Here is an 11899-nt window from a genome sequence, read left to right as displayed (position 1 = left end):
CGGCGGTGCACAAATGCTGCGCAGCTAGCGCCATTCGACGGCCAACACCGCGGTTCCTGGTGTGTCCGCTGTGCCGTGCGTGTGATCATTGCTTGTACAGCCCTCTCGCAGTGTCCGGAGCAAGTATGGTGGGTCTGACACACCGGTGTCAATGTGTTCTTTTTTCCATTTCCAGGAGTGTATTTTAAGCTGTTAGGCTGTAATCCACTTGTCACTAACGGAGGGTTTACATAGGGAGTGTTTCCGTCGTCATTTTCGTTCGATGTAACTACCATTTGTGATGCGGCAAGTATCCCTTCGGTAATCAAATTCTTCCCACACTCGTAGCTGCAAATGGGGAGTAACTCGTGCAACGGCAGCGTAGATTCGATTTTTCAGGCCGGCTAAATTGTTTGGCAGGGGAGGAATGTACACACGGTCTTTAATGAAACTCCATATAAAGAAATCCAGTGATGTCAGTCTGGGGAGGCAGGTGGCAATGCGATTGGCCCTTCACGGCCAATCCACCGACCTGGGATGTGACTATCGAGGAAACCTCGAACTTCCGTGTGATAATGAGGTGCAGTGAATCAAAGTTAAGACTGTTTCCTATAAAACTACACATGTACCGATTCTGTAAGTTATCTCAATAAATTTCAATGTAAATCCAAACCTGCACCACAAACATTGGGGAAATGGAAAACGCTGTTGATGTGAGGTTTTCACAGAATCGGTTGGTAATCAGGCGTTCGTACTGCTAGCCAATAAACACTTGGAATGTGTATTTTTTGTGCATACCCTTTTCAAATGGAACAATGGCTACTGACATTAACAAGCTAAGACTAGGGTAAACTAGAATGTCCATGTTGTTTGTTGCAGGATTCTAGTGCAACTATTTTATCAGATATCGAACTGTATGAAGTTTCCACAGCGACCCTTATACATGCCAGTCAACCTGCGAAGTTGCTAGGTACGATGTTGTTATGTTTGCTTACAGTGAACTTAGGTGTTCCTCGAGGGCATTTCGACTTGCTAGTCAGTTAGTTGTATATAAATTGAAGATAGATGGGGCAGAGAGAAAGGAAAGGGAAGGAATTATTAATGTCAGCTGCATCGGGACATTATGCAGAATCAGCGGCGATGAGTAAAAATGTCTGCCGTACCGAGATTCGAACCCAGGATCTCCTGATTACTTTTTTTATTTTTATATTTTTATTTTATTTTATTTTTGCCGGGAACAGGGTAAATGAACAAAATATCTTTATTGGTACGAGCTTAAATACAACAGAAATGCCATCCTTCCGGCGGAACTAACACGAGACATTACACTCGGATATGGCGAGCAATTTTTATGTTAACAAGGTGTAGGAAAAGAAAGAATAATAATACTGATGTAAGCTAATAGCTGCGAAGCAATAGACAGTGGAGTGGGGGATAAAACCATCGTGTTTTGGTATAGTGCATAAAAGAAAGGAGGCGCGTATCCATGCGCCTACTCCACTGTGGAATACAATATAGAAAGTATCGCGGAGAGTCTCCGATGTCAGCAGAGGAGGGAAAGGGGGGGGGGGGGGGGGAGAGCGCTGTCGGCGTGTGGCATCATCCAGCTGAGCGGGGATGACGTAAAGATCGCGTGTAGGTAATGGGCGAAGAAGGCACCGTAGCGTGGTCGGTGCTCAACTTCACTGTGGACAGTTTGTAAGCACTGCCAGAAATCAAGGAGTGATTTGTCGCCATCATTATACATGTAGGTGATCGTCCATCCCTTGACCCATACAATCGCATGATTTTTGGTGGTGGGGAAATAAGTTTCCTCAGAATGGATAGAAATCCATGGGTCAATCGAATCCGGCTGAACGCGGAGGTAACAGGCAACGAACTGTCGGCTGGGTTTCCCGACGTCACTGGTGGCAGCACAAGACAGTTGGTGGACATCGTCATCCATGAGGTGGCAAATGGAACAAAGTGGAGAGTCCAGTAGTCCGATGGCGTGAAGACGTCGATTTGCGGCGAATTTTCCACTTGCGACGTGGTACCATGTTGCCCGGACGTTGGATGGAAGAAAAGGCTGGTGGATATGACGCCAGACCGTGGGCCACCGCTTGGACGGATGTCTGAGTTCGATATTGTTGCTGGATATGGAACGAAGCAGTGGGGTGTAAAAATCTTTAGGTCGAAGAGAACGCGTGGTTGGTAAGTGTGTGTGGGCATAACTGAAGTCGACGATGAGAACAGAAATGTGCGTCAGATGGTGCTTGATGTGTCCGACTGGTACTGTTGGTGTTATGGTCGCGGGCACAAGAATTTCCATCAAGCTGCGCGTAAGGGAGGTGCCCCTGTGCCACTGCTTGTGCATGGTGGACATGTACAAGGACGCCGCTCGGAGCTGCACATTGACAAGGTCGAGGCCTCCCGCTCGCGTGGGAAGGGTGAGCGTTTCGTAGCGGACCTTAAAGAGCGTACCGGTCGTAATAAAGTATCGGAAAGCAGCCTGGAGGTTGCGTCCAATAGTTGATGGCAGTGGGAGGACCTGTGCGATGTGGACCATTCTGGACGCCACAAGTTGAGGTATTGGACACGTTGTAGAAGATTTTGTCGCACCGTCGTGCTGATAGTTTGGAGTGCACGCCGAAAATTGATGGCAGCGGAGCGGCGCACGGTGGAGGTGAAAATCATACCAAAGTATCGTAGTTTCTGTACACACGGGAGAGGTGCTAAATCGTCGAGTGAGAGACCGCGTCCAATGGACATCGCCGCGGATTTAGCCACATTCAAGTTGCTGCCCGCTGCAGTTCCTTACGTTGATATCAAATCAAGTACCGTTTGTGTTTCACTCCGAGAGCGGACCGAGAGGAGGAGGTCGTCCGTATACGCACGACATCGAAAACTGTGCTGTCGCAAAGTGAGACCAGAAAGGTGGCTCGTCAGATTCCCGATGAGTGGCTCTAGACTTATGGCATAAATCAGGGTCGAAAGTGGGCAGCCTTGCCGTACGGAACGCCGGATCGCCACTGGTCCCGCCTCACGGCCACTGACCTGAATCAGCGATTAGGCGGTGCCGTACAGGCGCCGGATGACATCGATAAAGGCTGGTGGAAAACCCATGCGGTTCATCACTGAAAACAGAAAACGATGCCGCACCTTGTCGAATGCGCTGTCAAAATCAATGGCAACCACCGCGGTGCGGAGTCTGCACGCCGCTGCCAGTGCAATTAAATCGCGACATTCTCCTGTGGCCGTTTGTATATTAACTGAGCCACCCGGAGTTTGTTACGGGGACAGAATGCTAGGCAGGACTTTGCGGCATCGCGTCGCCAGGAGGCGTGTAAAAATTTTATAGTCTGCGTTAAGCAGAGTCAGGGGACGGTAATGTGCTTTCGTCACACCCAGTGTCGGTTTGTGGATGGGTATAATAATTCCCGTGACAAAAAACTGCGGTACGGCGTTCCCCAACGTCAGCAGTTCATGAAGCATCGTCGTCCACCGTGACGCCATTAGTGTGAGGAAAGCGCGATAAAATTCTATTGGCAATCCGTTGACACAAGGTGACTTATTCAGAGCACCTTTGTTGATTGCATTATGGACTTCGTCACGCGTAATTGGCTCCATCAGCTCGTCCGTTTCGTCGCTGGCGAGGGTGCGAGTTAAGTTTGGTAGCACAGACTCCTCAGCGTGGTTGTTGGTAGTCTCCTCCTGGTACATTGTGCGGTAGTGGTCTACAAAGGCACTGATGATTTCGGTCTGGCAAGTGACGCGTTGGGGGTGACAAGTGTTGATCTCGGTGATGAGTCGGCGTCGTCGATGTTTCCTATCGGAGGCGATATGATGCATGGTGGGATGTTCTTGTTACGCCCAATCTTGACATCGGGTTCGCACCATAACTACCTGCAGTCTACGGCGTGTCAGCGTTACAATTTGCGCCTCAATCCTGTTGCGTTCCCTCTGGGTGTCCGGGGTGGGCGGCTGGGCGTCCAGGTCGCGGAGAACGGCGTAGAAATAGTCGGTAGTGTGCCGGCACCACGTAGTGGCTTGTCCACGACAAGCATGTGCAGGAGAATACGGGTTTCAGAATGAGCAGAATAGTGTCAGAGACATTCTGAAGCCTCAACATTACTTGCGTCAAATAAGCATATTTGTAACGAAAGTGAGCAGCGTCAGTGTTGTATAAGCAGAGGAAGCTGTTAGTATTTTTCTGTCACTTCTTGGTACTAGAATTTTATGTTCAGGAATTGAGTGGTATCGCTGAATTGCGTACTTGTCCGTTTACTCTAAATGGCAGTATTTGTCAACAAATGTGTCGTCATTAAGCTAATGACGATAGTTGGCAAAGGCAATAAAGCTAGGACGTGACAGACGTCACAACGCATTAAGTGTCAAACAAAAATAAGTTTGATACAATACAACCAGCAATGAACCGAGAAGCAATAATTATAAAATGGCAATAATTTTGTTTACTTTGAACAGTTATATTAAGTCATGCAAACGCACAAAAGGTCCAGTTTCAGGCCTCAGAAGTTAAAAACGTTATAGATTATATCATACAGAGTGAAATAAGAAATGAGCATCGGTAGAGGTGAAACAAACAGTATGGATTAGACGCAGACAAACATTTAACCAAAATGCTGAAGAGCATTTTATAAAAAGAGTATAGTGACATCAAAGTTGTGGCTGGGATCAAGGTACCTTTAGTAGCTCCGGATTCCTGTGTTTGTACTTTTAATTACAAGAATGTACATAGAACATAATAATGAAGCACAATAGGCATATTACAGTGTTACATATGCAAGAAGAAAGAAGGAATAAGCTTCTGATTACAATGACACATAACAAACACAAAACCGTAAACCGTTTTGCGGAAGTGAACAGGTTCATACACACGTACTGAATTCTTTTGCTGTAAGTAAATAAAGAAAAAAACATTATTTTTACGCTTATCCCACATTTATTTCTGTTTATCAGCTGTGCCATTGAGTGTTATATTGTGTTGAGATATCTGCCACTGATAAAATTTATCTAGTGAAAGTAAACTTTTCCTTAGCTGTTACATGTGGCCGGCTCGAGTGGCCGTGCGGTTCTAGGCCCTACAGCCTGGAGCCGAGCGACCGCTACGGTCGTAGGTTCGAATCCTGCCTCGGGCATGGATGTGTGTGATGTCCTTAGGTTAGTTAGTTTTAATTAGTTCTAAGTTCTAGGCGTCTGATGACCTGAGCAGTTAAGTCGCATAGTGCTGAGAGCCATTTGAACCATTTTTGTTACATGTGGATTGCGCTTCACTAGCCTTCTTAGTACACACACACACACACACACACACACACACACACACACACACATACATACATACATACACATAGGCTGTACAAACATGTTGGTACTTCTCTGTTTCCGGAAATAGGTATTGCTTGTATCAAAGTGAACAGACGACTCTCTCAGTCAAAATTACAATTAGTTTTTCTATAACTATCCTGTTTCCAAAATTAATTTTCTATGCCTTCAAATGTAATTTGATTGTAATAAGTAATTTACTCTCCTCGTTTGTTGGAATACTCATATGTAGTAATGCAGGTGAGGTGCTTTATCGATAACTTTTTTTTCCTCATTATAGTATCCTAACCTCGGTACAGACATCTGAAGTACACTTCGTTTAGCTGAATATTGTCGGACATGTGGTTCACTCTTCAATGAAAATCATAAAATTTACACCCAACGATTTTAGGAGAATAGTGCCAAAAAGTAATGTTTCGGAATTTTTTGTGTGAAAAATCTTAAAGACTTAAATAAAACAAATGTTATTAACATTCTACATCTTTATCTTTATTTATTTCTCATCATAGTCACCCTAGCGGCGAACACTTTTCCCCTAACCAGACCAGTTTGTTGACACCATAACTATAGGATATTTGAATTCGTTGATGGAGTCACAATCTCAGCTCTGCTTGCACCGTTTTATCGCTACCACACTGAAGCCCTCGAGAGTGTTCTTTAAGTTTTGGAAACAAGCGAAAATTGAGTGGGGCCAAGTCGCGACTGTATGCAGGGTGATCGCTGACGGTATACCCAAGGCGTCGGACTGCCGCAGATGTTGCAGCGCTAGTGTGTTGTCTGGTACTGTCATGATGAAGAAGAGAGTGCTCCATGTGACGACGAACTCTTCGAACTCGAAACTCGATTACACTACGATGTGTCTCACCCACCGACGTAGTTCGGTTATACACCGCCATGTTACACACTACATTTCGGATACATCTAGGGCAATGGCTTCAAAAATGTAGACATGAAGAGTAAAGAAGTAGAATTTTTAAAGTTTGTTTTATTTAAAAATCCGTAACAGTTTTCACATAAAAAATGCGGAGGCATTAAATTTCAGCACGCCATCGTACGTCTGCACGAACGCTTACAGATTAATGTTACTCGTGGCTGTGTAATAGAGGCTTCTCGTGTGCAGTTTATAAACACGAATGTGTTAGTAGCAGCTGCTGCAATGAATTTGTCCCTACCTCCCTAGCGGCTGTTTTAGCGAGATTAAAGAATGAAAGTGATACGTGCGACAGCGTCGGTGGCGAGATGTTATCGTCAGGAAACACGGCCGCCGTACTGTGCACGCAGACGACGCTCTCACGCCACGTCCCACCCCCACCACCACCGCCACCTAAAGGGTGCTGGTGACGTCACCAGACACTTGTTGGCACCGAGCTTGATGGCTGACCGATGACCACACGGCCAGTATGTACCTGCCCAGAATAAAGCAAGCAGACCCGCTGGAAACATGGCGTTCCATTTTGGATAATGGATTCAGTTCGGCATGGAAGACAGTCCACTAATTTCTTCAAGTACGGCATATCGAGCTGAAGCCCCTCTGTGATTTTCAGGTGCCCCCACTCTTCGAAAGAGAACTTGACTGATTAGGTGACGTGATCTCTGTGTTCGAAAAATCTGGATAGTGAGGTCTGTGGAGGTGTAACAGTGCGTGGTGCAAAAGTACTCATCAAGCTTTCACGTCTCCACAGCAGGAGTTCATTACTCTCCCACCAGGCAGCACATACATCACCAATTTTTCAGCTCTGTTCTGGACCCTCGTGGCAGTCGGACGCTTGTAGCTGGTGAAAACGCAGTAACGCCTTTCTCACATGGGACGTGTTTCTCATCGCCAGACGTGGTGTCCGTCGTGTTTGCTGCCACGTCTCACGGAACGTGATGTAGTTCTCTTCGTGATCAGAGACATCAGCGCTTTCCAGTGGAAGTCTGCCTCATCTGGCGTTTAAATCACATACAGCAAAACCCCCTTTTCGCACTCTTCAGCGGACTGACCCAAAAAAACGTAAAATGTAGGAAAACGAAACTACAGGAAAGTGCGAGAAACACAAAAACTGAAAACGATTAAATTACTGAAACGATAATTAAATCGCCACCCTACATGCAAACATGTGTTGATATACATCATTGGGAACATGTTGAAAACGTGTGCCCCAACCGGGACTCGAACCCGGGATCTCCTACTTACATGGCAGACGCTCTATCCATTTGAGCCACCGAGGGCACAGAGGATATTGCACCTGATGGGACTTATCCCTTGCACGCTCCTCGTGAGACCCACATTCATGTCCACATCACTACATTCGGAGTGCGCCTAATAGATGTTTGCCCATCACACTCATTACTAGTGGCAGATTAATCTACAAAGTCCCGTTCGAGTTGGGCATAGAGTGTGCGTTGTCACAAGATGGTCAGTGGCCGGTTAGCCATCTTTTAACTATATATGAAGGTAGTATCTGTTCCCGAAAGAATAGGTACCATTGATTGCCGTGCAGTTCCTCTAATTATCATTTCATTCTAGAGAAGCTGCACGGTCATCAATGGTATGTTCTTTCGGAAACAGATACCACCTTCATGTATGATTAAATTACTCTTACTGCCATTCTCTTTATGTTGCTCAAAATTTTAAATTCAAAAATTTAAATGTTGCTTATTTAAAAAACGTAAAGTAATTAGTTGTTTTTATTTCTTCCCAACAGCAGTTATCTCTGCTTCTCTCTTTGTAGTACACAAAGCATCGGTCATGAAGTCAGTGGCCAAGTGCTGAAATCACACAAACACGTGCACATGTTTCCCTCCTCATTCCGGTCATATCCACTGGTGTAAATAATACATGGAAGCAAAAGTCTTTCCTGAAACAGTATTAAAAATATATTCGTATTCTCAGACTTGTTACAGATAAACACTATAAAATTACTTTAAAGAAAACTTGTAACACAATACTGGTTAAAACATTAAAGTTGGTTGTCTTCGTAAAAAGAGAATAATAGGCACGAAATCAACAGCTTCTCGCCTATAAGGACGTCACTCGGTTCAGGGACATCCTGGGTGAAGAAGCGGGTGGAAATCGTCGACGCGGGATATATTGAGGAGGATGGTTTAGGTATGACATCAGGTCATACCAACCAAAGACGTCTACTACGGATTAGCGTATTTCATACGGAAACAACGATTGGTGAAAGTTCGTTACAGAGAGAGCCCGCTTCAAAAGCGGTGCTTATTTGTTTAATGACTGTGAAATTAAATGAAAGCTGTTGTAATTCAACGTAATGAGAAGAAGGAAGGTTGCTACTAAAGTCAATACCATTAGATCGAGATCATCATTAAGGCAGCGACTCAGCACACTTTCCCAGCCTACCAACCACTGCGAACCTACAGTACATGTGGCTGTGGCACAACACGTCGACAATGAAAATGTTGCTTAGCGTGCTAACGCTCTGTTACATGATCAATAACTCTGCTTGTGGTCTATATTTTCTGCTTTGTTCCAAGACTGACTTCGAGCAGGAATACGATGTACTCTTTGCAGAAATCTGTATGAAAATCAACGCTGAGGGTCGCGATAACGTCAAAGAAAACTTAAAATACGGGAAATGATGTAACATGGATTCGTTAATGTCGGGAAAACGTTGTATTGCGAGAATATGACTTCTTTATCAAAACTAGACATGATTGTCTTACTGGGATTACCGCGATCGTTCTCGAATAAAAATAAGGCATTTCAGTCTTTGATCGCTATTTCTTATTTTCAATGACCGGTTCCAGGCTAGCTGCCCATCTTCAGATCTGTTAGATAAAGTTAAAAATATAATTAACAAGAGAGATATAGTTACTGATAGAACTATCTTAGTTTACAAAAAAAATTTGGAATGTATTAAATGCCAACATACTATACATTGCAGTTACAAAGTAACCTCTCAGTACAGAACTACTGGTACGCTGTCATAACTAAAGTAATTTATAATCTGTTAAAACCTTATATCACAGTTTGGAGAAACTTTTTTGGTAAAAGCAAAAAGTGCCCTCTATCTGTAAGAATTGTGCATATGTACTAAGATTTTATTTTTTACCATCCATATTAATGTCGAATATACTTTTTAATAATAGGACAATTTTAAAGAAATAACATATGAATAATCTTTTTCAATGGACCATGAACTGAAATAATCTACACTAATTTAAAATTTTTTAAAGAAACTTAAAAATATAATTAAAACATATGTACAGAGTGGTCCAATGATCGTGACCGGGCCGAATATCGCACGAAATAAGCATCAAACGAAAAAATTACAGTGAACGGAACTTTTCTAGCTTGAAGGGGGAAACCAGATGGCGCTATTGTTGGCCCTCTAGATGGCGCTGCCATAGGTCGAACGGATATCAACTGCGTTTTTTTAAATAGGAACCCCCATTTTTTTACATATTCGTGTAGTACGTAAAAAGTATGAATCTTTTAGTTGGACCACTTTTTTCGCTTTGTGATAGATGGCGCTGTAATAGTCACAAACATATGGTTCACAATTTTAGACGAACATTTGGTAACAGGTTGGGTTTTTAAATTAGAACACAGAACGTAGGACCGTTTGAACATTTTATTTCGGTTGTTCCAGTGTGATACATGTACCTTTGTGAAATCATTTCTGAGAACGCATGCTGTTACAGCGTGATTACCTGTAAATACCATAATTAATGCAATAAATGCTCAAAATGATGTCCGTCAACCTTAATGCATTTGGCAATACGAGTAACGACATTCGTCTCAACAGCGAGGAGTTCGCCTTCCGTAATGTTCGCACATGGATTGACAATGCGCTGACGCATGTTGTCAGGCGTTGTCGGTGGATCACGGTAGCAAATATCCTTCAACTTTCCCCACAGAAAGAAATCTGGGGACGTCAGATCCGTTGAACGAGCGGGCCATAGAATGGTGCTTCGACGACTAATCCACCCGTCATGAAATATGCTATTCAATACCGCTTCAACCGCACGCGAGCTATGTGCCGGACATCCATCATGTTGGAAGTACATCGCCATTCTGTCATGCAGTGGAACATCTTGTAGTAACATCGGTAGAACATTACGTAGGAAATCAGCATACACTGCACCATTTAGATTGCCATCGATAAAATGGGGGCCAATTATCCTTCTTCCCATAATGCCGCACCATACATTAACCCGCCAAGGTCGCTGATGTTCCACTTGTCGCAGCCATCGTAGATTTTCCGTTGCCCAATAGTGCATATTATGCCGGTTTACGTTACCACTGTTGGTGAATGACGCTTCGTCGCTAAGTAGAATTTGAGTAGTAAAATAGTGTCGTCATCATACCGTCTGTAATAAATTAACTTCTCCTTAATTTCTGGAAAAGTGCTGAAAACTTTGTTCTCAAAGTCATTCATAAAAATTTTAGCTAAAACGCCTGATGGACTGCTCTTGAATAACGCTTTGTACAGTAAGTTAAGATCTGCATATAAATACCAGGAAGTTTACAACGTAAAAAATAGTGTGTGTTTCGCGAACGAAGTGAAGGACATTGCAATTGCAGAGGACGCCGTCCTAGCCTCGTTAGACGTCGTGAACCTCTACACTAACACACCAATTGCAGAAACTTTGCAAATTATAAGGAAAAACCTGATAAAAAATAGGTCAATGAGCATGGGTGAAATCGTCGAACTCGTGGATATGCTAGAGTTCACACTGACTTTTAATAGTTTCGTCTTTAACGACAAGGTTTTTATTTAAGATGAAGCTTTAGCTATGGGAAACAGTCTATCAGGCATTTTAGCTGAAATTTTTCATGAATGACTTTGCGAACAAAGTTCTTTTCCAGAAATTAAGGCGAAGGTAATTTATTACAGACGGTAAGATGACGGCACTAATTTATTATTCAAAGGGGAAAAAGAAGAAGTAGAGGAAATGACTAAAGTTTTAAACGAGCAGCATCCTAAACTTCAATTCACGCTAGACATGGAGAACAATGGGGCGATTAACTATTTAGATTTGACCGTCAGAAAGGAGGGAGGTAGGCACGTGTTCGGCGTCTATAGAGAAGACACTTGTTCCGACAACATCATAGCAGCGACGTCGCACCACCCGGCACAGCGTAAGAGAGCGGACTTTCATGCAATGTGCAATAGAGCCCTGAGATTGGCACTAAAGGAAGATGAAATGCAGAAAGAACTAGGCATTACTAAGCAAGTAGCAGCAGCTAATGCGTACAGGACACAAGATGTTACACGTATGTTTAACAAGATTAAAAACAAATCCGCCGGTATCAGTAATGATTCTAGGAAAATTAAAGTTAAGAAGAAGTTTGTCACCCTGACATACAAAAGGCGTGTGTCGGAAAGAATTGCTAAATTCTTTCCAAAAAACACCGTTGTGGCATTCCACAATGAAGGGCAAATGGCACATAGACTAAGACATAAACCAGCAACGACAAAACAAATGAAATACAACAATTCCGGAGTATACAACATCAAATGTGCTGAATGTGACAGTTATTATATACGGCAGACAGAGCGGAATTGTGAAATTCGATACAGGGAACATTGCAGTCATAGCAATCGGACAGCATTTGGAGCGCATGTAAAGGATAGTAAACATGAAG

The 11899-nt window shown here is 43.5% G+C and overlaps 1 non-coding gene across 1 annotated transcript; it reads right to left on the bottom strand.

Annotated features, from left to right (window-relative positions):
- Positions 1-7438: 7438 nt before the first annotated feature.
- On the bottom strand, positions 7439-7513 carry Trnat-ugu. Its single transcript has one exon. It is a non-coding gene; the product is annotated as a tRNA-Thr (tRNA).
- Positions 7514-11899: the final 4386 nt, after the last annotated feature.

Source organism: Schistocerca piceifrons, chromosome 4, assembly GCF_021461385.2.
Source record: "Schistocerca piceifrons isolate TAMUIC-IGC-003096 chromosome 4, iqSchPice1.1, whole genome shotgun sequence".
NCBI classification, from domain to species: domain Eukaryota; kingdom Metazoa; phylum Arthropoda; class Insecta; order Orthoptera; family Acrididae; genus Schistocerca; species Schistocerca piceifrons.
Note: the sequence above shows the minus strand (reverse complement) of the source record. Positions and strands in the feature narration are given on the sequence as shown.